Source organism: Mesocricetus auratus, unplaced genomic scaffold (genome assembly GCF_017639785.1).
Source record: "Mesocricetus auratus isolate SY011 unplaced genomic scaffold, BCM_Maur_2.0 Super-Scaffold_100676, whole genome shotgun sequence".
Classification (NCBI taxonomy): Eukaryota; Metazoa; Chordata; class Mammalia; order Rodentia; family Cricetidae; genus Mesocricetus; species Mesocricetus auratus.
In genome coordinates, this window is record NW_024429266.1 from 10,152,866 (window position 1) to 10,179,052 (window position 26,187).

Here is a 26,187-nt window from a genome sequence, read left to right on the forward strand (position 1 = left end):
CTCAAGGAGGCTTGTCTGTTCAGAATAGCCTTGGACCTTGCGGCATCTTTTCCTCCACTGAACAGGGCAAGGGCATTGGAATGAAAGAAGCACACTAGGAGACAGGGCGGGCAGAGGGTTTCTTCGCAGTCATGCCAAGGCCGGGGGAGATTAGGCTTGGCTTCCTCGGGAAGGGAGCAGAGTTAAAATTCAGGACTGCACAACTCCCTAGTGCCAGATTTCTCTGTGAACCTATAGTGGCTCCCTCTATTGATGTGTCTCTTTCCTTGGTCTCGTCTGTTCATCTCCCTACTCCGTCTCCCTGATCCCTCATGTTCTCCTACCCCTTCCTCTTTCTCCCACCTTCCTCCCCTTCCTCCCATGCTCCCAATTTGTTCACGATGACCCCAACTAGGACTCTAAGCAATAGTGGAGAGGCTGTCTTAAATGCACTGGGACCTGGGATTGATGTGTAAAATAAAATTGTTTCTAATTTAAATAAAATTTATCATAAAAAATCCAGGACTGTGGCGGGAAATAATACATGGATGTTATGTGATCATAATGTCACTATTATACAATGATTTTTCTACACTCAGCATTTGCAGAAACGCCCCAGTCTTCTTGGAGAGGGCCTCTAGGTCCCTGCTTCCTCTCTCAATTTCCATCTCCTTTCTTCCCTTTCCCCACCTCTGGCACCGGAAGCCTGTTTTAACTCATCCTGCAGTTAGCGGGATTCAGTCTGATTCCTCATATGGAGACCCACGAGGCTTGAGGGCATCCCAGAACCCAACTGGTCGCTCTAAAAGCACTTTACGTAACAGAAATAGAGGACTGGTCCACAGACCCATCCTAGAAATCCTGCTGCTGTTGAGAAGACTCCAGCAAGGACAATTCTGAGAACTGTAGGGGGGTCATGACCTTTCAACTTCTCACTGAACTTCAGAGACCCTCAAGCTGAGTGCATGGAATCTGGGCTAGGCACAGATTTTGTGGGAAGCAAATTACACACAGATTGTTTTATTCGCGCCTGTGAGACACGGAAGCCAAAACAATGAAACTTTGGGCACCCCGAGGACATAGCATAAGGAGAGCCACGTCCACCCATGGCTTGCCTTTGATGCATGAATGATTTAAGAAACCACAGCAAGGCTTAGATCCATCAAGACTTTGGACAATTAACAAAACACAGACTCCAATGTGGCAGGACTGACTGTCACCACTGTGGCACCAGAAACCAGACATGCAAGAAACCATGGTACCACTCCTGGTCAGGGGAAGATGCCACGTTTCTGAGGCCCAATGTAAAGTGTCAGCAGAAATGGGTCCCTTTGTCCTGTGTTCTCTCATGTGATTTTCCACGTGATTTTGGTGTATGCTCTCTCTCCCTCTCTCTGTCTCTCTCTCTGGGTGTGTGTGTTTGTTTGTCTCTCTGTGTGGGTGTGTCTCTGTGAGTGTATGTGTGTGTGTCTCTGTGTGTGTGTTTGTCTCTGTGTGTGTGGGTGGGTGTGTATGTTTCTGTGTGTTTGTGTGTGTGTCTCTGTGTGTGTGTTTGTCTCTCTGTGTGTGGGGTGTCTCTGTGTGTGTATGTGTGTGTCTGTGTGTGTGTGAGAGAGAGAGAGTCTGTCTGTCTGTCTGTCTGTCTGTGTGTGAGCATTTGAGAGACAACTCTTGTGATGACCTAGGAATAAGTGACACATGTAAAGGGTGTCTGAATTTCCTGCAGGATGTGGAGATGAGAAAGAAAGGACCTGCTGGGGAAATGTCTGAACTCATTAAGCAATAATAGCTTGTATGGTTATTTCTCTTTGATCTTTACACCTTAGCATTTCCAGAAAATATGTTCGTTTTTCATTATGCTTGTGAAGGTGCTGAGCAAGGGAAATAGTTCAAGCTCTAACTGCTGGAGAATAAAGGCGCAGGGTCTCCAACCCTGGGCGCTCTGGTCTCCCCTCCACCCCAGTGACTCTCCCACTTGTTACAGCCACATGAAAATTACTGCCTTGAATACAATCATGTTTCCTTTTATCAAGTAATTGGGCTTATATAATCATGATTTCCCTTGCTGCCCTGGCTGTTAGAAGTCTGAGTCAAATTTATTAGTTTATTCCACTGACAATATTAATCTAGGTGGCTAATGTGTTTGACATATTTTCTCCTACGATGGCTCAGCGTTTCTGTTTGTTTTAAACTGCCCCTTGGGTTGCCTCCCTTTTCTGTAGCCACATTAGTACCCCTGGAAAGCAAATGAATGTCCTCTTTACATTAGTAAAATTGGAAATGTAGGGGTTCAAACTATTGCCTTACGGAGGGTGAATCAGTTTGATTATTTGGGGGGAAGGGTGGGACTAAAAAAATCACAAATCAAATGGAAGGTGTCATATAAACTGCCACCCCCAAAATAGTCATCATGACTTTTTCTGAGCTCTTGATATTCAACAAAACACGGCACTGACAAAAGTGCCGGGGGCAGAGTGAAAGTCGGTCACCCAAAAGGGATTGTAACAAAGGACAGACAAGACATACCGCCAGAGGCCGGGGGACAGAGGCCTGTCTGTCCAACATTTCCCAAAAACAACAGAAGAGGGAGCTCCAGAAAGATTAAAATGATAAAAACTCTGACTCCAATCTGGTGCAAAAGAGAACACAGACAAATGGGTGGGAAAATGAACCGCAGAGAAGCTTCAAAGTCAAATATTACCCAGAATTAACATCAGGAAAAAGGGCAAGAAGCAAATAACACGCTCCTGGACAGCGAAACCGCGGCAAAGGAGATGCCCCCACATTAGAGCAGCACTATTACAGGAGTTTTGGAAACCAGCAGGGGAAGTTAAGAAAAGACAACATAAAAGGCATATAAGTCATAAGAAGACAAAGTCATAAGTAGGTGAAACAACTCAAGGAAGACTTTAAAATAGAAGAAACATCTCTATAAAACTACAAGTCCAGATGACGTGGAAGAGCAAGTAAACAGAACAGTGCCTGAGAATAAACAGAGAGGAGAAAGTTTAAAAGCATAAAGTATAGAATGCAATAAAACTTGCAAATATCGGAGAAGGATAAGAAGGGGAGGAGCAGGAGGATGAGGATGAGGAGGAACAGTAATGAACATGGCAACGGTAATGGAAACCTAAGCTACGGGGGCCGGAGGGCTGGCTGAGGTTAGCAGTGCTTCCTACTCCCCCAGGGGACCAGAGTCAGCTCGCAGAACCCCCTTTATATGCGGGTAACTTCAGCTCTGTGAAATTGGGTATCCTCTTCTGGACTCCATAGACAACCACACAGGTGAACCCCCTCACACACGTATCAATCTAGGCTATGGAAGAAGTCTCCAAAGAAGAAAGTGAAAACAGGTTATGAGAACTTTCCCCAAAGTAAAAACTAAGAAAAAAAGAACATATTAAAAGAGTGTGCCGGATCTGTGGAGTGTTGACCCAGAAAGACTCATTCTAGTAAAGACAGGGCACGTTCCGACCAGTGGTGGGGAACTGGCTCGTGAGGAATGTGCTGGCCATACGATGGTAGAGGTTTGGGACCGGGAGTAAACGAAGAGATGACAGGCCATGCTGATGTTCTACAAAAAGTAGACAAGAAGCACCTGGCTAAGCAGTGGGTGGTTCAGAGGTAGGGGCAGAAGGCCAAGGGCAGACATAAAGCCATCCTCCCTGTGCACACATCTGGAAACACCCTTTCCCTGAGTCCTACTGAAATATTTTAGGAACTGAACTTGAACTGATCAAGATGGCTAGAGAGACACCAACTAAAGGACTAGTGATGGACACTACTAAACTTCAAGTGACCTGCAACATGAAGGTTAAATGACTCAGTCCCCAGAACCCACATTAGAAAAGAAGCTGGGTATAGTGACACACCCTTATAATCACAGCAGGGGAAGTGAAGACTGCTGGACCCAGCCTGGCCTATTCAGTGAGTTTCAGGGCAGTGAGATCCCATCATGTGGTAGACATCTCCTCCTGAATAACAACTGAGGTTGTCCTCTGATCCAGTCTATACACTTGTACACACACACACACAGAGTCATGTACACATGCACACATACCCATACACACAAGAAACCTTTTTCTATTTAAGAGAAGAGACTTTTGGCAATGAGGGTTTTGAAGGTTTTGTATATGTGAAGCAGAGAGGTCAAGAAAGGACACATACTCTCCAGTTTCACCTCTGAAAGACGTCTAAGACATCTACACCAGTCCAAACCACAGGCACAGGAAGGAGGACTGCATATCAGTGGAGGATGTCAGTTTTACAAAATAGAGAGAGAGAGAGAGAGAGAGAGAGAGAGAGAATGAACAGTAATGAGAACTCACTTAATACTAATGAACTGTTCTCTTAAGAATGGTAAATTTCATGTTGTGTGTATTTTTAAAAGTAATTAAAAGACACATAAGCAAAGGACATTTTTTTTAAATGAGGGTATCAACCTTATAGCATCTTAGTCACCATATCTTAAAGAAGATGATAAACACAAAAAGACTTGGGTTACATTTGGCAGCTAGATGTTTCTGTGATGAAGATACAGAGAAGGGAGCTGGGAGGAGGGAAAAGGCAAGTATTGACATAGGCAGAGCTTATAAGGCCTGAGTTTAAATCATAATCTATGCTTTTGATTTGCATACTTTTCTATATCTCTGTTACTTTGAAATAAAAAGGCCAAAGAAGAGAAAATGCATGTTATGAGTGTAACCTGGTACTCACAATGAAATTAATTACAGCTCCATGTGATTTGTTATATTAAAGCTGGGTTGATAATAGACTAAACCTCTAAACTGTGAGCTAGCCCCAGTTAAATGTTTTCCTTTATAAGAGTTGTCTTGGTCATGCTGTGTCTTCACAGCAATAGAAACCCTGACTAAGACACAAAGCAAGTAGTCAAGTGTAGATGTGAAGGGAAGTTTGCAGTGAACTCTGTGATGTTGGGTTAGAGTCAAAGGACAGCTGTAGATCTGTGACTACATACATACACACACACACACACACACACACACACACACACTGCACACACACAGGTAGATTCAGAAAAATGTAAATTATATAGAGGATGTATGTGTAATTGAGATAATGTAGACTTGAGTTTCCTGGAAGACCAATAGTACTACCCTTTCAGGCCTAGAACAGGCCGAAACAACAGCAACCTCATCTTCACTCAAGTGTGGGGAAGAGTACAAGTGTCAAGCTTGGATCAGCATCCAAAGTTCCACCCAATGTTCCCAGGGACCCCAAGGTCTACCTGTAGGATGAACTTTAAGATGTGAGGATTTAGGCTCTGAGGAGGAAGGAGAAGAGCCTAGGGAAGTCTGGTGGGTGGGAGATAAAACAGCAGACCCTACTGTGAGATTGTCTTTTTCTTTTCTTTCTTTCTTTTTATTTTTGAGACTGAGTTTCTCTTTGTAGTTTTTGGAGTCTATTCTGGAACTTGATCTGTAGACCGGGCTGGCCTCAAACTCACAGAGATCCTCCTGTCTCTGTCTCCCAAGTGCTGTGATTAAAGGCATGTGTTGCTGCTGCCCGGCTTTGAGAGTAACTAACTAACAAAGTTAGCTATGAGGATGAGCAGAGAAAGCCTCAAATCCAGAAGCACATGTGTCAAGATGTCCACTGCCATGCAGAGAAGATAACTGGGTATAACTCGTTCCTGTGTTCAGAATGCTAGAGTGGATAAAACCATGTGACCAAACAAGCATAAATGGAAAGTATGTTTTACTAACTGTTCCTGAGGGCTGGGAATGGAGATAGGTGGTACATCATTTACTTAGTGTATGTAACCCAGGGTTCAGTCCCCAACAATGAAATAGCTCCAAAAACCTTCTGTACTGAATATGTGCATTATTCTTATTACCTGAGCGATGAAGAGCATAGCTACTTTCATAAAACTGGCACTGTCTTAATCATGTAGGCAATCTAGAGATGGTTAAAGTCTACAGGAGGGTTTCCACAGATGTCAGAACATACCATCATTGTACATTAAGCACATGGACATCTGCGGGGTTCTAAAGCGAACATCCTGAAGAGAAGGGACTGGTGTGCCTGAACAGCCTGAAGAGAAGGGGTGAACATGCCTGGGAGACTTGAAAAGAAGCAAGAATGGATTTGTTTTAGATAATCAAGTAAAGAAAATAGTACCCTAGAAACAAAAGTCACATTTGCAAATGAGTTTTCCTTTCTGTTAAATCTTACAAACTGTCATTTAATAAATTTTGCACTGTAACTAAAGCTAAGCCTAAAAATCATTTTCAATTTTCCTTCTTTGAAAGGCATGGGCAAACTTGACTTTTTTTTATATCTTTTCATGATGACATTCCCTCTCCCTCCATACATATATCAGTTTCTACTTCCTTCCGGCTCACTGGGCTTAAACATGAGTAAAGAATACAAATAATTGCATAAGACACCAAGGTGGTGATGACTGACAGTGAGTCTATAGACAGCGCACGCCCCCCAGTAGAGCAAGTCAGAATTTGAAGAGCCAAAGATGACGTAGATGACTAGTGAGGTGTAGCCAATAGTCTGCTAAATTGGTAGGCTCACTGTGACAGCTAACAGCACCCTCACAGAGAAGCTGACCAGGAGGCAGACGCTCCTCTTGCTCATGCTGACATGGGGAAGACCTTAAGGGCCAATTAACAGGCAGAAGCTGACTGTGCCAGAAGCCGCATCAGGTTCACTTGCTACCTTTAAGCTTCTGGTTCATAGAAACCACCGGTAAATGACTGAACTTCAATTAGGCAAGAGACAGTTTTTCTCTTTAGATGGAAGCTACGTGAAGACAAACACTCTGCCTGGACAAGGCAGGGCCGGGTGTGGGCTCCTTTCCAAGCCCCGCGTCCATTTGCGTGCTGACCGTGTGTGGGGAAAGGAAAGGATATTCGAGAAAAAAAAAACTTGAGACAGAGAACCAGAGAAACAATGTCTATCCATTCAGAAGTGCTGACTCTTCTGATGATAAAAAAAAAGTACTGGCAGGAAAAAAATTCATTTATAGGGCTTTTTGACAACTGGTGGATTTGAATTGTGAAAGCCATGAGATACTTGTAGAGCTAAGCTTAAGATCTACTTAAACTAAACATTCCATGTATATCTCCCTTGTTAAAATACTAGCCATACACACTGGAAAAGGTGGTGTCACAGAGAAAACTTTACATCTGAACAAGTGGCTGACAGCTACTGTAGCATGACTTCATGCTTCCGATTCCTAGAATGTTGTCTTTGTATGTGGATGGAACACAGGAGCTACAGTGTACATGTGGAGGTCAGAGGGTGACTGGTAGAGTCGTCTCTCTCCCTCCACCATGTGGGTACTAGGGTTGGAACTCAGGAAGTGAGGCTTCTATAGCAGGCACCTCTTCCCCATGGATCCATATTGTCAGCCCTGCTTCTGATTTTTCACATGTATAATAGAACAACAAAATACCCTAAAAAAACACAGTGCAGGAATCAGAGGTATCCAAGGCATTGTATCTGGGCTCTTTGATATTTAAGGTAGACGTTTGGGATCATTTGGGATACTGTTGGGTAGTTGTCCCCCTGTCCCTCTATGAGTGAGTTTTACTCCCCACATCATTGATGCTATACTGCCTTCAGGACTTGCTTTGACTAATGAAGTCTCAATGAACATGACCTTGACAGAGCTCCAGAATGCATCCTGGCCATCTATTTTCCTGTCCACGACAATGATAGGACGGGGTTGACTCAAGCTTAGGCCCAAATAAACACAGATGGAACGCACAGGATCCCATGTCCGGTTGGATCTAAGCCTGTGGCTTGAAGCAGGGTTTCTTTGCCTTCACCCAGCCTGGATCAGCTAAGCACAGTGTGCTTGAGCACTGAAGAATTAGAAAAGACATCTTACTGCTAAAAAGTCATCAAGGTGATAGTTTGTTTCATGGCATCTTAATATCTCCAGCAGGAGTTATCACTGAGCCATCATGATTTCTCTTTGAAATGAATTCCCTAATTCAAAAGAGAGCACTGGCATGAATCGCTACAATGTCTTTCCCCTCTTACAGGGTTAATAGCCATTTAGCCTTTGATTTGAGCTGCTGGCCAAAATATATTGATAAACATGGTTGTGGCTATGTGGGGGCAGAAGTTTATAGGAATCAAAATTTATAAGGTGAAGAGATATATTTGGAAACATTTTAGAATATTTTCAGTCATGTAAGTGAGAATGACCTTGACTAAGACAAAGGTTCAATTATATGTGGACTTTGAGATATAATAAGATTTCAGTTGGAAAGCAATTGGGGACAGCAGTCTGTCTGTTGCATTCTGGGAAACTGTCTTCACTCTACCAGTCTTTGCCTTTGGAGACATTGCTCATGCTTGCCTTTGGGGTTAGGGATGTGGCAAAGTGACAAAGCAGTGTGTAGGCTGGGGATTGATGAGCTCCCTGAAGACCACTTATCACCAATTCGCTGTAATCAGAGACCTCATTTACACAAAATAAGGACTGACTCAATTACATCTTAATTATAACCTCTCCCAACTTAGTTGGATTTCAACGTTGAGGTCAGCAAAGTCCATTTATTCTAGAAAGATCTTATTATTTCAAAGTGGGCTGGGAGATAGCTGTCAGTAAAGAGCTTGTTATGAGTGTGAAGTCCTGAGTTCAGTCCCCAGATGCCATGTGAAAAGGATAGCAGTAGTGGCATGTGCCAGCAATCCAGGTCCCCGAGAGGCAGAGACAGGCAGAACCCTGGGGCTCACTGGCCAGGCAGCCCAACCAAACAGATAAACCCCAAGTCAAATGAGAAGCCTTGTTTCAAAAGACCAGCTGAACAGTATCTTGAAATAGGGCACTCAAGGGTGACCTCTGCCCCCACACACCCATGTGCCCAAATACACACATGTATTAACACATATGAACACACTAATAGCCCCCCTACTCACAGGAAGCGACAGATCCAGTCCAACGTGAATGATCCAGTACATGGAACTGTGTTAGACTTTTCACAAAGGCGCGGGGAGAGATGCGGAGGGCTTGGGAAGGCTGCTAGGCATGTGCAGGGGACCCCAGCCAGCACGCTGGTGAGTTCGCACATCAGGCGGATGCGGAAACCAGAAGGTCGTGCTGTAAGCTACAGATGTGTGGGTTTTGAATGAGAAAATGAAACAAAGGGAGGATGACATGCTTAATCCTAAAGTACAGGGAAGATTTCTGTTGTAGATAGAAGGGAGAAAGCAGGCGGGAGGACGGAGTTCCGTCTGAACGTGACCTGCAGACTAAACCGGACCATGAGAGGGCAGAGTGGGAGGAAGAGCGAGAGAGGAGCCATGGACGCACACACAAACGCACGCACACACAAGTATAAATAATAAATAAATAAATGTATGTTAGAGCTCAAACACCCAGCTCTTCAATGTTGGAGAAGAAAAATGAGAGGACTTGCAGCTTGGAATGACATAGCTAAGCTGAACCACACACGAGGCAGGACAGGGCTCTGGGGAGGACAAAGCAGGCATCAGCAGTAGCTTCCCGCTGGCTCCCTCGAGCCCGGCACACAACGCACTGCTGCCTTTTCCCCTGACGACCTTTCCAGCCTCGTGAGTGGTTATGCCTTTCTTTATACACATTCTGGTATACAATGTGTGTAATTGCAACAGACTGGATTATGAGTAAGGGTAGCTTCTGAGAAAGACTCTGCCTGTTCTGGGAAGGAGTCTGTGTCAGGTGGATAAGAGGAGAATGGTTGTCTACACCGACAAGGCCAGGGGCTACAGGTGACCCTTTGCCCTCAATCCTCAGTCAATCTACCCTCCACTCTGGAGGGCACACTTGGCTTCACTTAGTCATCTGTTAAAGATAATGTCTGACTTCTTGCTCTAATTGTTCTGCAATATGGATTCCTTTCCTTCCAGAGCAAAAGAAAGGAAAATAAATATGGTTATGAGGCGAGAAGCCCATCCAGAAGAGCAGGTAGGGAACCCATTAACCATCTCCCTGGGGGCTCTGCGGGATTGTCATCTTGCCTGTCCTGAAGCCTCCCCCCCAGACCTATTCCGACAGAGCTGCCCTGGTTAGTGTGTGTGAGACCATGCCTGTCTAAACAGCGTGTTTGTTGTCTGGGTCAAGTGAGCATGCCAGTGACTCCTGGCAGGTGATGATTGCATAAGCAATCCACCAGCACCCAAGTGGAAACAATGCCCAGCACTGCTGAGAGAAGAGAACACGCTAGGGGCAGCATGGGTCACGCGCATTTGGGTACGCACACCGCACCCCCATGCCAGTTGGAAATATTCTCCAGTGTAGTGGTTTTTATCTTACTTTTTTCTACTCTCAGAAGAAATAGGAGAAAAGGCTCCTTCATCTGTTAGACTTGGGGTGTCCTAGCTAAACTGGGGGATGTGTGTTTATTTTTATCATTGTTTATCTTTTATTCTCATTCCGAGTGGCAAGTGCTTTGTTCGCTTTTCTCAGTGAAGCGAGAACAGACTGATTGGCCCTCTGGGTGTCCAGGAACGAAAGGTCATTCATCCACTTTGCAAACACATCCACTGGGCCGGAGAGAACCCAGACAGCCTGTGACCTGAAAACACCCCTCCTGTGGTGCCCCTCCACATTCTGTCCTCTCAACATGGGCAGGCTTGGGGACTGACTCCCGGAGCCACCCTGCATGGCCGGGACATGGGTCGTGGTCTTTAAGCCACACATGGACAGAGAAAACTGTAGGTTCATAAATACACCAGGCAGAGGAAACTGGGACATGATGACAGTGGAAAAGGTTGGAAAGTGGATGGTATCCAGGGAGGGGCCTTGGTTTTCTTTCTTTGGGAGCTATTTTTACCTGGAAAACAACTAAGCCAGAAGAAGACTGGACAGGGGCCTGGAGATGGCTCAGTTGATAAGAAGACTTGTTGCTTTTATGGAGGGTTGGTATTTGGATCCTAACACCCATGATGGGCAGCTCACAACTACCTGTAACTCTAGCTCAAAGCTATCTGTATACCAACAGAAGGATTCTAAACTAAGGGTTATTTTCAAAACATTGGTTGAAGCACCCATGCCCCCAACTCACATAGACATGGGATGAGGAACCCAGAAATGAGTGGATAGTGAATTTCACCACCCCATGATGGTATTTCCATGTCTGTGTACATGCAAGCAGGAGTACCTTCACTCATGTTTGTGTATGTGGAGGTCAGAGGTCGATATCAGGTCTTCCTCCATTGTTCTCCACCTTATATATTGAGACAGGGTCTCTCACTGAAGCAGGCACTTGCCAGTTTGGCTAGACTGGATGACCAGGAAGCCTCAGGCATCTTCCTGTCTCCACCTCCCCTACACTGCTGCTGGGTTCCCAGCAGTCACTTTCCCAGCTGGGCCATCCTCCTGGCCCCTCATGTAATGTGTTCTAGAGTTGCCTAACAGGAAGGAAATTAAAAATGACATTCCAGGCAAAAGGAAGGACAAGTGTTCCTCTTCAAGGACAAGATGGCTCAGTTAACAGAAGAAGCACTTAGTCTGGGTTTCCCTAGTCTTCCCAGGGATAATGGAAAACAAACGATGAAGGGGCGAGAAGTGAACTAGCAAGCCCAGTGCCGGGTTGCTCACGTCATTATACCTGAGGAACCAAAAAGGAACAAATTCACCCTGCGGACGGAGTTCCTGAGCCACAGCATTGAGACAGCCATGCTAGAAGCCTTGAGGAGGTCTCAAGTGAATCCTTGGACCATCCTTGAGCAGGAAAAAGCTGGTACAGGACTGTAACACTGGACTGAAGTGGCCTAGCTCAGAAAGCATGCCCCTCAACTTCCATGTTCCTAGGAGACCTGGCAGGTCAGATTTTGGCTGGTGCAATCCTGTCCCTGAGCCTGTGGTATAGAGACCAGAGCAGCACATCTTCAAGGGTCTCCTCCGCCAGGCTCTTTACTTGTGCATGAAGTGCATGCCAAAAGGACAAGGAAGAATTATAGCGTTAAAGAAATCAGTGTGAACTTGTGTGAAGAGAGAGGTAAAATCCCAAGAACAATAGAATTTTTAAAGGAGAACAACATGCATGCTAGCACAATGCAACAAAAACCAAGCTGAAAGAATTGGGGAGGAAAAGGACTCTTTTAAAGACGTATTTAGAGTATGAATGAGAACAAGAAAAACGCAGCTCCTTTCTTGGGAAGAACACTAAGATTTTTTTTACCTACTTAAAATACATTGAATATACCCCGTTGCATCCTGAGAAAACTGCCAGTCACTGAGGAGTAAAATAAGAGGAGATTTTTCTCCTTTCCATCCACATTTTATAGGACCATAGATTCCTAAAAGGGTCTGATCCAGCCATAGTTGAAGTATGGCTAAGGGCTTGCATTACAGTAAGCAAATGGAGAGATGGGGGAGAGAAGGAAGAACGAGAAAAAAGGTGGGCAGATTAGCTAGAAAAAAATTGCTTATGAAATTCATGAGCCCCTTGAAAAGGGACATACCTTTAATTCATTTTATTTAGTTATTCGTTATTTTGAACTCCAAATCTCAAACTCTTAGTTCACCAGAATCTTTTCTAATAGGAGAGTGACTTTTTCAGATAAAGACGAATCAAGCCAATATTCACTAGAGTAAGTGAAAAAAAAGTAAGCTAACAGAAGCCGTTTAATCTGTGGATTGTGACAAATGCCACCTCAGAGCACCCAGAGGTTCTATATAAGTAAACCCTGCCAAGTCACAGTCTGTCTCCTCCAAGAATATATGACAAACAGCACGTGTGTTGGGTAGATGATAACACAACATTTCTAGGGTGGGAGTGCAGATAAACAGGTAAGCATATTAGTGATTGTCAGCTATAGACTGTGTACATTTAGAAGCAAAGATGCCAATTAGCAGGACAAACTAATCCCTCTGTTCCTCTGTGCCAGGCTAGCACACAATGGCAGGTTACAGGAATAGACTAATAGCAGACCTATAATCGGGCAAAAAAGACATAGATAGCCCAGTGTGCTGGACAGAGCAGTAAAAGCTCACAATGAGGCCAGCAGCATATGCAGATGTCCGGTGGATGAACTCAAGGAGTATCTTCACTGGAGCTGCTTGCTCTATCAGGGACATGGTGAGGTCAGAAATAGCACGTTGTCATGGATGGTGAATGGTACTTCCATTGCGGGGTGTTACAGCTGATACTGTCACTAAGGAAAAACAAAACAAGAGCTAAAGTTCATGGATTTAAGCTGTTGTTAGTGAACAAGACACACAGATCAGAATGATGCTATTTTATTTCACACAGAGTAAGACATGTTTCCTATAATATTATGTGTTCTTATGGATGCCTACCCCTTTAAACAGTACAGAGACTGGACAGGTTGATTAAGTATGTTGAAATAATCTAACACAAGGAATGAACCGAGGAGAGCCAAAAGGCAGAACTACTTTAGGACGCCTGCGCTGTTTAAATAATTCAGAGGGATGACATGAAAAGGAAAGCCGTGTGCTCTCTGTGGCACTTGAAGAGAATGGGACAGTTGAGAGCACATTGCAGAAAAAGACTGACTTAGCCAAAAGAGCTTCTTTTAACAGCTAATTGTTGAAAACAAGTATGCTTAGGAACTATGCAAGACTCTCCATCGCTGCGTGTTTAGAAACTATGGAACACTCCCCATGACTGGGGTTTCCAAGCATATTATCAACTGGACATCACAAACATTGAACACATTGGTAATGTTTCACGGGATCATACCCACAATTTCCTTGAATTAAATGCACATTAAAGTGCACAGGGCTGAAGGAACTTTGGGTAGAAAGAGTGGTAAGGGAGCCTGGCCTTCCATCTCCTTCATGAATAAAGGAACAATCATTAAAGCTCTTTCAGACAAACAGGTTTGATTCTAATGCACTCTGGAAATTTAAAATTCATTTTCACAGTCCTTAATCAGTTAGGATAGCATAGACCCCAGCAACTAACAAATCCCAGATTTCCATGGCTTCATACAGCTCATACTACATATATCTGTCTTCAGTATAGTGTCTTGAGAACTACAGCCAAGAGCACGACACCCAACATCATCTTCTGATTCTCTTCTGTTTTCCTATCTCACAGATGTGCAAACACTAAACACTCACACACACACAGATACACACAGACACATACACACACGAGCGCGCGCGCACACACATACTGCAACACCACACATATACATGCATACACATGTATACACACACAGAGGCACTTACATGAGCACACATGCATGTATACACATGCACACACAGTACATTGTGCACTGAGACTCATGAGACTTCCCTTTTTGAAACTAGTCACAGGCTCACTTGACTACGAAGTATGCAAAGAGGAAGAGACAATGCGTTTTTTCATTTACTCATAGGAGAAAAGCAACTTGTGCATTAATGTGTGTATATTCATGTATTGCAGCTGTGCATGCATGTGGAGAACAGAGAACCACCTCAGGGGTCATCCCCCAGGCACCACTCACCTCCTTTTTCAGACAGCGTCTCACTGGCCTGAAGCTCACTGAACAGGTTAGATGGGACAGGGACTGACCTGTACCTACCCAGCACTTGGGTTGCAAGCCTGCCGCCTCACACTCCTGGTGTTTATGTGGGTTGTCAGAATCAGACTCAGTTCTTCTTACTTGTGTGGCAGGCACTTCACCAACTGTCTCCCCAGGCCCTGAGAAAAACAGTTTTAATGAGCAATAACTAAGGTTGATTAAATTACAAATACATTCCAACTTTCACAGAGCAAAACAAACAACTAGAGGATCGGCACTGCTTCCTGTGCTGGAACCGGCACTGCCCCTGCTAGGAACGTTCTACATAGCCCCGAGAGGCAGCTTCTCCTTTCCATGCTTCAATTTCTATAAAATAAGAACAATCTTTCTGTATCTCAGGATTATTGATTCAGTGCCACGATACAAATGTAATTTCCTATAGCATTCAATAAACATAAAAACGGAATGTATAATAAATAAGTGTTCTCAACCTCAAACCAGCCCCCTGTGTGTCCGACACGTCTTTTGTGATTGTTTTTATATCCTTTGAGTTGTCTTCCATGTCTTCTGAAGAAGTTGTTCAAAGCAGTTGTCCTATTCCATGTCACACAGGCAGGCAGAGTCACAGATAGTATTCTGAGGATACCCAGAGCGGGTATTGGGTTCAGAAACAGACAGTCCCAGCTCCCGACCTATACCACGACATCTGTGTCCCCTCTCTTTGTTTGGCACTCACTACCCTTCCAGTCAGTCACTCTACACTGTATCGGCAAGGACAGCAGAGAGTGTGGGCTACTATGCAGAGACCTTTTGGCAGTCTATCAGTCAAAAATAACTCTAGTGCACTGGCCTGTCCCCATGAGAGGCCACATGAGAGAGGCTGGGCACATGATCCAGGGGGTTTGAGTCACAGGAAGCCCAGATGTTCCAGGCACCTGTGCTCTGTGTGCAGATGGCTGCGTAGTAAGTGTGGCATCTGGGAATGTGGGCCCAGGTCCACTTGCACCCAGTCGGGAGAGAGTCCGCTCTGCAGGGGCTGACTGTGACTTGGAAGGCAGAGTGGAAAGTCTGGAGGCACAGGTCAGGGACAGTGTGTGGTAGAGACAGATTCCAGGGCTGTGCCTGCCAGCGATGTCTTCCTGTGGGGAGGGGTGGGGCAGGGCACAGTGGTCACAGAAGAGTAGAGGGGAATCCTGACAAGGTCAGGAGTGGTGCATGTGCCTACATCCAAGATATGCAGCCAACACTTGCCAACATAATCAGAAAGGTCTATCAGAGGCTCTGCAAAGATATCAAAGGCAGGATCGTACTATTTGTAGTGACTTCCTTTAAGGAACTCATACATTCAGGTTTTTTGTTTTTTGGTTTTGGTTTTTTTTTTTTTGAGGGGGATAAAGCACAAAATTGCACAACTAACAACAAGATAGCCAAAACAACAAGACACTATAAAATAGCATTAAAATGCAGAATATTGATGAAGCGGAGTTCAGAAGTGTGTGTAAATTATTGAGCAAGGTTTCATGGCCTTTCATTTATATTGCGGCCTAAAATTGTCCTCTTACACAATTCCAGTGACTTCCACTCCCATGTAAATAGTTCATATTTAACTGTGAAGAAACCTGTGCTTTGGGCAAGCCAGTATTCCCTTTGCACTCCTGTAGTTCCAGTCACCTGTAGGCGGCTGGTCTGTGGACCTGTAACTGTGGCCATACCCCTTTGGGTGTGGTTTCAGGAGGACAGAAGCAGAAAGAGGAGCTTGAGGGGAGGCTTTCCTTTGCTCACTGCTGGTGAGTCATCGGATCCAGCAGGAAGAGCAGGAAAACGCTCCAGCGGTTCTTTGCATTTTTCTGTGTAATTGTCTCCAACAAACACCCATTTATCATTTATCTTGGGTCTAGTGATATAATTACATGGTCGCCTTCAGTCACCAGATAAGCTATGGCAGGAAGGTCGATTAGGCTTGGCAAGCCTAGGCATCATGACACTATCCTATCTTTAAGAAAAAAAAATCAAATCTAGGTAAATCAATTCATAAGGTGCTTGCTTCAAAAGCATGACGCCCCAACTTCAATCCCCAGAACCCGCTTAGAAATGCCAGAGGCAGTGGTGCACAATTGTAATCACAGGGCTGGGGAAGGGGATACAAGCAGATACTCGGAGCCTGATGGCCGGGCAGCCTTTTCTAATTGATGAGAGATCTTGTGTCCAAAAACAAGATGGACAGCACCTAAGTAATGACACTCAAAATTGTCCTCTGTTCCCCATATGCAAGTGCATACACATGCACCTGGACACACACTCAGAGAGAGAGAGAGAGAGAGAGAGAGAGAGAGAGAGAGAGAGAGAGAGAGAGAGAGAGAGACACTTCATACATACTTACACACATACCTACCACACACATATACGACTCACATATACACACTCATACACATATACCACACACACATACCATACACACACACACACACACCCTAAATACACCCAAAAGCAAAAATAAATGAACACCACCATCCTCCCCTCAAAACAACAAGCCCCTTTTGAAGAAAAGTTGCTAATCATTCTTTTATAAGATTAAGGCACGCTGAAGTCTTTGGAAATGATTAGGGCAACACTTTTAATATTGACATCCTATCCTTTGTAGTTTCAAATGATAGCCAAACATCAGACAGCAGCCTTGCCTTTGGGCATTTAGCAATAAAAACTAATTCTGTCTTAGCAGTGTAGCAGTTCTAAACTGTCAAATGGGCAGGTGGGACAGCACCGCCTGTGGAGTCCCACTGTGCAGGACCTGCCTCCCACGCTCAGAAAGAGTATAGTAGACTTCTCACACTGCCTGACCTGCTTACACGCTGGGCAACACCAGCTTCATGGAGTGTTCCCTGCTCATGTCTTCCCTGAACACACTAGTGTGTGCCACTCACTCCAGACCAGCTCATCCAACAGCTCTGATTTTGGACTCCTGTGGAAGAGGGTTTTCCTTTCATCATGAAAATGGGAAGCAGGAAGGGTCCAGTGTGTCCTCGGGGACAGACTAAAACCCTAAAGTCTCTAGGAGCATCCCAAATGATTGAAAGGTCACAGCTAACAAAGGCTGACAGGGAGGAGGCAGGGAAAGCTTGCCTGGAATCGCAGAAATGGACGGCTGTCATGCAGAAAAATGGGTCTATCCTCCCCTCTCCCCCGTTCAGAAAAAGCTTCAGGTTAAAGCTCCTCAAGATAGCGCACATGGATTATTCTGATCAAAGTAACTAACTGCTTTTGCAAAGAGTTTAATGCAGCTGTCAGTGTGGACATGGGAGTTACAGTGTTGAAATTCGGTTGACGGTGTGTGTTCACAAGGTGAACATCTTATTATAGTCCACCTAGAGGGCTGGACGTGAGACCCTTCCTTTCTTGGCCCTATTTTTAGAGAACTCATGTGACACACGGCTCTTGCACCTGTCAGCAGCAGGCTCAGCCAGCGGCCACCACCAGCACGTCTGCGCTGTTACTGTACTTGGGGGCACATGAGGACACCCAGGTTGGGGCTAGGGCTGTGTGAAGGCTACTGTGGCCTGTGACCTTCAGACAAGGATGCATAGCTGCTTGCTCTTGCCCAGCAGCTTGGACTCAAACCCTCACTTCCCATGGGGGTAGCTACAACTGTCCAGCAGGAAGGCAAAAGGTTTTCCAGTTTGTTCTTCAAAACAAAACCCAACAGGCTAGCAATGAAAGCACAAATATACACACACGTGTGTGTACTACATGCGGGAGATTTAAAATGATGTATAGACATGACAGTTACAGGCTAGACTGAGCAGGAGCAGAGAAGGTCAGAGAAACCCTGGAACCTTTGCCCTCTGCGCCTAGGTGGAGCTTATATTTTTAACAGATAGAATGCTTCCTTGTCACTTGTGAAAGTCTTTTTGTGTTTTGTCTGTTTGGTTGGTTGGTTGGTTAGTTGGTTGGTTGGTTTTTTTTTTTTTTTTTTGGTTTTTTCGAGACAGGGTTTCTCTGTGGCTTTGGAGGCTGTCCTGGAAGTCACTTGGTAGTCCAGGCTGGCCTCGAACTCACAGAGATCCGCCTGCCTCTGCCTCCCAAGTGCTGGGATTAAAGGCGTGCTCCACCAACGCCCGGCTGGTTGGTTTTTCTAAGCTCTTTGTGCCAAATCTGCTCTTAATTATTGTTTTAAGGAGAGAGAAAAAAGGAAGAGGAAGATAAGGAGAAAGAAGAGAGTTAGGAAGAGAAGGACTAAGAAAAAGAGGAGTACAAGGGGAAGGAAGGAAGGGAGGGAGGGAGGAAGACAGAGAGGGAGGGAGGGAGAGAGGGAAGGAGGGAAGAGGAGGGAGGGAGAGGGGGAGAGAGAGGGAAAGGAAGAGAAGACTTGCATTGACAAGAGTCAAGTTCACACTATGAATATGTGGAATCATTAGAAACACATGCGTTAACTCTCAAAACCTTCAAGAATGGTTGTATTTCAGCAGAATTCATTTATAATGTTTGCTTGCTTACATCATTTTGTAAAATGGCATTGTATAAGTACTACAATATGTAGTAGAGCACAGAGAAGAAAACAGTATTATCAGTAATCCAGCCCCTCCCCCAAATCAACTAATACTGAAGCTCTCCTTTGTCCTCTTCTGTGTTGCTTACACCCTCCCCCTTTTACAGACAACAAGGCATGGCATAGGAAAGAGGGTGGGAGTAACCCCCATGCACATGCACACACACACACACACACACACACAAGAAAGGACCATTGATACCTGCACCTCTGACTCTGGAGCTTCTCTTGAAGGCTTTGTATGCACACACACACACACACACACACACACACACACACAAGAAAGGACCATTGATACCTGCACCTCTGACTCTGGAGCTTCTCTTGAAGGCTTTGTATGTGCGCGCGCGCACACACACACACACACACACACACACACACACACACACACACACACACACACAAGAAAGGACCATTGATGCCTGTACCTCTGGAACTCCTCTGGAAGGCTTTGTCAGGGAAAAGGGGGTGGGTATCATTTGGTTTTGAGAGCCCTTCTCACACAGATTCTGTAGGAGTCAGTCTGAAAGCAGCAGGAGGCACATGCGGAAAACAGTCAGAGGAGCAGCCATCACTTACTGAGAGCTAACGTACTTTTAATGTGCTGAACAGGAAGCCTGCATTCCCTTCACTCACCATCCCCCACCTCGCAGAGAGAATGATTTTTTTCAGTGCTGTTTATTTGAGGGAGCTGGGAGTGGAACCCAGACCCTCGTGCAAACTAAGCACACATTTTACCACTGTTCACCCTCAACCCCTGCTCGTCCATTTTACAAAGGACAAAACAAGGCATGGAAAAGTGAGGGAGCTTCCTCCAGGGTGTACAGCTTAATCTGAGGCAGGTGATTAGCCACATACCCCAGGCTCTTAGCTGTGAACACATGGGCACATAGGGAAACTGAGGTTATCCTGTGCACCTTCCCCACACCAAGAGACTGTGATGCACTAGTTCAGAAATCATCCAGGCACTCTGTAAGGTTTGCAGAAAGGTGGTACCAACAGAAATTAGACCACTTTCCCAGAGATAATGAACAGGCAGCTGCCCATCCCCTGCCTTGATCCCATCCCAAAGATACCGTGCTAGATGGTCCAGTGTGGGGAGAGATCTTTTGTCTTGCCGAGAGTGAGAACACTGTCCAGAGTCGCCACTAGCGAAGACCATTTAAGGTTATATGAACAAAAGCTCTGACTTCAGGACTGCTGTGTGCCAGGGAGGGGTTCATAATCTTCCCATTCTGAGTCATCTCAGTCAGAACTAACCACCCATAGGACTCCCTGTCTCAGAGATATGTCTGTTGATGTTAGCCTCTATACATTTTTCCCTGTATTTTTTTCCTATATTGCTTGTGATGTTTGTGCAGCTGCTTCAGAACTAAATATGCAATCAGGGTGATGCAATTAGATGCCTTCCTTATCATGGAAGGGAGAAAATGCCAACTCAAATTTGATGCAATTTTCAAATGCTCTATGATACAAAATGATAAGTTCACTTAATTGATGTGATCTTAATTGGAGTCACAGGGGAAACTAAAAGACACACTGAGTAGGGTTTGTGTTTTTAATAGCACTGTTTTCCTGAGATTGGACCATTATCTCCCTCTGATTCCCAAAATGATGAAGAGTTTGTATTGCTGAAAGTTTAATGAGAAGGCAATGCCATGGTGCAGCACTTTTTCTGGCTTTTATCTGATGTGCTTCTGTTCTTAGAATATTTGGATTTTCTTGAAATTCGCAGGTAAATGGATAGCACTGGAAGAACCCATCCTGAGTGAGGTAACCCAGTCACAAAAAGACAAACATGGTATGTATTCACTCATATATGGATTTTAAACATGGATTAGGAGAGTGCCAGTCTGCACTTCCACTGACAGAGAGTCTGGGAAAAGGAAAGAACCTAAAAGATATACATGGTACCCAAGAGAAGAGAAATGAGGCAAGATCCTCTGAACAGATGGGGAACATGGCGAGGGGTGGGGAGGAGGGGAACCTGGGAAATAGAGAGTGGGAGAAGTGGAAGAGAGAGTAGGACTTGGAGGAACAGGAAGGTCCACTGGGGGGTAGGATAGGGGGAAGAGGGAATCATAGGTTAGAAGACAGATCAGGCACCATTGTGACCTCTAGTGATCTAAACGGATGACACCAATTGGCAAGCTAAGCAATAGTGTAGAGACCACCTCGAATGCCTATTCCTGATAGTGAACTTGATGTCTATAACCATCCGGGAGCCTTCATCCAGTGACTGATGGAAGCAGAGGCAAACACCCACAGTTAAATACTGAACAGAACCCAAGGAACCCAGGGACAGAGAGAGAGGAGCGAAGAGAAAATTGGCAAAGAATGGGCTGGCAAAACCAGCAGAGACAGCTGATCCAAACAGGGGAGAGCTATTGGACCCCAGACCGACAGCAGGGAGGCCAGCATGGGACCGATCCAGACCCCCTGAATGTGAGAGTCAATGAGGAGGCCTGGGCTACATATGGGGTCCTGAGCAGTGGATCAGTGTTTATCCCTCGAATACTAACAGACATCGTGTGTCCATAACACAAAGAGGGTTGCTCTCTCTGCCTGGACTCTTAGGGAAGTGCCTGGCCCCTACCCTGAATGAAATGATAGACTCTAGATATCCCCTATGTGGACAGAATTGGCAATAGGGTGGGAGGATGGGGGGATGGTGGGAGGGTGCGTGAGGAGGGGAGGGAGAGGGAACTGGGATTGACATGTAAAACAAGCTATTTAAAATAAAAAATGTTAAAAAAAGAATATTTGGATTTTATGGGCTACATATATTGAGGATGGGCCACTAGGAAAAAGTACTTTAGACAACTCTGCTCACCTCTCAGTGATTAGAAACACAAGGATAATCATTCAAGTCCATTACTACCAACTGGTGACATCTCTCTTTCATTAAAACTCATTCAATTAATATCTATTGAGCCCAAGACATCTTCTTAAAAATGTTATAAGCATAGAAGGACCAATGAACATCACAAAATCCCTGCTCCAATCACACCAAAACTACAAAACCACATACAAGATCCTAGGATAGATCAGAAGGCATCCTTGGACCTGGATTGGTCAACAGATTTAAAGCCTAAGGCTGAATTTTACCAGAGGGTGGACGTGTGGTGACCACAGTCAGCCGGGGCTATAGAGACATAGCTCTGCCTTTAATATGCCTTCTCAAGTTCATCCAACTGAACAACTTTATGTGTATCATTCATTTTTCATAGCCAGCATTCTTTTTTTTAATTTTGTATTTCAAGAGCTTCTCTTGAAAAGAAGATTCAGAGCCAGGCTTGGTGGTATGTCACTGTAATCTGAATACTCTGGAGGCTGAGGCAGGGGGCTTGTTGTGGATTCAAGGCCAACTTGGGCTACATAGTAAGCTGGAGACCAGCTTGGGTTATAGAATAAGACTTTGCATCAAAACTAAAATAAGGGGAGAAAGAGAAAACAAACAGAAAGGATGAGTCATGCAGCATACTTTATTGTTAAGTACACAATGTTGTATGTTTCCATTGAGAGCATGCTCTATAAAGCACTGTGTCACTTGTTTAAGAATGATTGTGTTACTTGGTATAAAGTAATGAGAATCAATTAATTAGAAGTATTTAGCTGTGAAACATGCCCAGTTTCTCACTCTGGTTAAGATATACACTGGGGTATCAGTTAGCCAAATTAATTTAATGTTTGACAAGAACTCTTCAGTGAATTTTGGACTGGTCACCCACAAATAATATCACCCATTGGGAAGTCTGAAAATATATTGTCACATCTGCAGCGTGGCCTGTGTCCGAGAACGTGCGGAGGGTGTCGGGGATTGACAACACAGAGACTCATTCAACGATATAAAGAGAACTTTAAACAGGCTCCAAAAAGGTTCAAGAAAAACTTCCTAAGAAAAGCTCCCACCAGAGAAACTTCTGCTCTCTCCTCTCCCCTGGCTGGTTCTGCTCTGACACCAGAGGTGGATGTGTGTGGGTTTTTGAAGGTGCGGTTAGTCTCTGGACAAGGTCGAGGTCAGGGCGGTTTCCATGGGAAGGCCTTTCCCAGGAACTTATTGTATCGTTTTTAGTAAACATGTTTTTACTAAACATTGTCTTACAGCTGCCTACTCCCAGGCAGAAGGGGAAGTGGGTCTCTGCTCAAGGTCTGGTGTTCCCACATATCTAAGACAACTAATTACTTTTCCAAGTGGAATAAGGAAGCACAGGAAACACCATCATGGTATCATAGTGTTTCTTAACTTTTGGAATAGCCATGAACACTTGTTAGCTGTGTTCAATGCTATGGAAGTCATGAGCAAAGACATTTAGCTATGTTCAATGCTTTGGATGTCATAAACCGAGACATGTATGATGGGGGATGTCCTTTTCTATGCTGTGAATATATGTTTCTCTTATTGGTTGATGAATAAAGCTGCTTCAGCCAATGGACAAGCAATATATAGCCAAGCAGGAAGTATAGGCAGGGCTACCAGACTAGGAGAATTCTGGAAAAAGGAACCAGGAGAGAGAGTCATGAGGGGGACACCCTGTAGCTACTGGGAAGATAGGATGTGCTGTCATTCTCCAGTAAGCCAAGACTACACGGAGATACATAGATTAATAGAAATTGGTTAATAATTAAGAGAGAGAGCCAATAAGAAATCTTAGTCACTGACCAAACTGCTTATAATTAATATAAGCCTCTGTGTATTTATTTGGGACAAAATGGCTGCAGGACCAGGTGGGACGGAAATTTCCATTCACATATTGTAGCTATGTTCAATGCTATGGAGGTCATAAACAAAGGCATGTAGCTATGTTCAGTGCTATGGAAGTAATAAACAAAGACATGACCATAACATTCATGATAGAAGACAGCTCTGCCTTGTAGGAACAATGGATAGAACAGGAATATGTTATGATTTTAGCTTGCCACTATCAATATGCCTGAAGAGTTCCTCAATGTCCCTGATCCTTGATTACTTCATCCAAAATCTAAAAGAGTATTATACATGGTTCATCATCTCTAAAATCTGAATTCTAGTAGGAATACAAACAAGACATGATTGACTCGGATTTTCTTTGAATCCATCAGTGAGGTCGTTATGAAGGGAGATTCTAGCTTTTGATGGAAAGTCAGGCCAGATTTACAATTCCAAGTCTCTACTAACTTACCTCTGTGACAATGGGTTGTCCACTTCCTGTGTCTGTAATTGCCTTTTCTATGAGCTAGTCTGGGATCTGTGGTGGAAGAGAGGGCCTTTAGGACACAGGCAATGCAATTCTCCCACTGTCTTTCATTCTCTCTTCCCATGGCTTCACAACGGTCAAGATTCCCTTGGGGAATTGGGGAGAAGGCACAGTGAGCTAAGTGCTTATTGCACAGACATGAAGACTGAGTGGAGTTGCCTAGAAGACACATAAAAACTGGGCCTGGTGGTGAGCACATACAATCCCAGTGTTCAGTACATGGAGGAAGGCGTATGCCTGGGCCTCTCACTGTCCAGCCACCCTGGCCTGATCAATGAGTTCTGGAGAAAAGAGGAAGACTCCGTTTATAATATCAAGGTGGACAGTGTCCTAAAGAACAACATTTGAGGTTGACCTCTGGTCTTTACAGACTTGTGCGAACACCACACACACACACACACACACACGAGAGAGAGAGAGAGAGAGAGAGAGAGAGAGAGAGAGAGAGAGAGAGAGAGAAGTTCGCTTAGGATTATCACTAGATCTTCCGTTTCCTTGAAGTTGGATAAATATACTTAACTTTTGTAGTAGGAAAATGTAAGATGAAGACATCCATTTTTACAATGCTGAGTGAACTTTCACAACACAATTTAGATTTTGAAGCTCTGTGATGCTGAAACTACCCAGGACTGTTGAATGCTCCAGCTTTAGACCTTGTCATAGATATAGTCATTTGCTGTGTGAGGCAGGGCTTTCTTGCTTCTGTTTTGTTGTATATTTCCCAAACTAAAGGGCTTCCAGTGTCTTTGAAGACAGTTCGTTTCTAGAACCTGAGTTGCCGTGTCCCACAGTCTCTTCTTCTCTGAGGCCCACATGATCATAGTGGAATAGGAAGATGAAGAGGAGTCTTGTAAGTGTTCTTCAGACCCTCAAAGTGGCACAGGTCCAAAGCTGCTGCATTTCCTCCCGTGGAACTCCATTCTCAAATATCTCAAGCACTGGTAGAAATTTCTTAACCTTATACTGCAATCATCTCTTGTCTGCTTTCTGGGTTCAGTATGAGGACAGAGGATGTTTCTTATCTTCCTTCAAATATCTGGTATTAATAATTATGCCTGTGTAGTAGTTGTTTCCTACAAAAAAGGGAAGAAGCAAGAAGTGAGGGAGGAAAAAAGGAAAGGAGGGAGGAAAGGAAGACAGGAAAACTGCTGTTTTGTTTTATCAGGAACCAGTAAATTCCCAAGCACCTAAGCAAAGTAGCTACTTGGTGCACAATACCTACACCAGAGTCATGCAGGGGACACTCAGGGACTGGGCACAGCTGGAAAATGAGGTGGATATGGAAGGAAACAATGCTCAGGTGCATTCTAATATCTGAATTTATCCAAATACACTAATTAATCTTGCTTTATACAGAATAAAATCTTGTTAGTTATTGTGTATTTGAAGCTTGCATTAATAAATCACGGAGAGTTAGTTTCTTTGACTTATGGTGATTAAAAGTTTAAGTTATTTATTAACAGAACTTTATTTTTTGAATAAATGGCTGATAAGCTCAGTGAGTGGATTTTTCAGGGAAGTTAACACTGGACATGAGTTTTAGTGGTGAATTTAAGTTGATGTTCTCTGTCCACCAGGCTCTCTGTCCACCAGGCTACCAGATCAATCCTGACAACAGCTGGTACTACCTATGTGAATGGCACCCACTGAGAGCAGAGTTTAGCTTTTACATAGAGGTCCTACCTACTTAGTCACACTTCCCAGCAATGAGTATGTTCAATATCTTCCTAAAACCACACTCTGGAGAGTAGGAGAGACTGAATTCAAGGTCTTTACTTCTCTGCCTCAGGCATCATACTGTGTTCTATTGCACTTGTGAGGACCCAGACCACTCCCCAGGGTCCAGTAATCTCAGCTGGGACCACAGCACTGTTTTTAGATTATTACTCTGCACCACTGTCAGAACAGCACATGGGTCACTTTCTGCTCGTATCAAATAATGGCAAATATGTTGACATTCTCTCTTTCTCTCTCTATCCCTCT

General features: G+C 44.4%; 1 long non-coding RNA gene across 2 annotated transcripts; it reads right to left on the reverse strand.

Annotated features, from left to right (window-relative positions):
• Positions 1-12,411: 12,411 nt before the first annotated feature.
• LOC110343192 lies at positions 12,412-24,580 on the reverse strand. Of its 2 annotated transcripts, none has more exons than XR_005874020.1 (3): positions 24,130-24,580; positions 14,485-14,603; positions 12,412-13,107 (listed from the first exon to the last, which is right to left on the reverse strand). It is a non-coding gene; the product is annotated as an uncharacterized LOC110343192 (long non-coding RNA). The 2 variants fall into 2 exon arrangements; XR_002385397.2 differs by lacking the exon at positions 24,130-24,580 and adding an exon at positions 14,916-15,253.
• Positions 24,581-26,187: the final 1,607 nt, after the last annotated feature.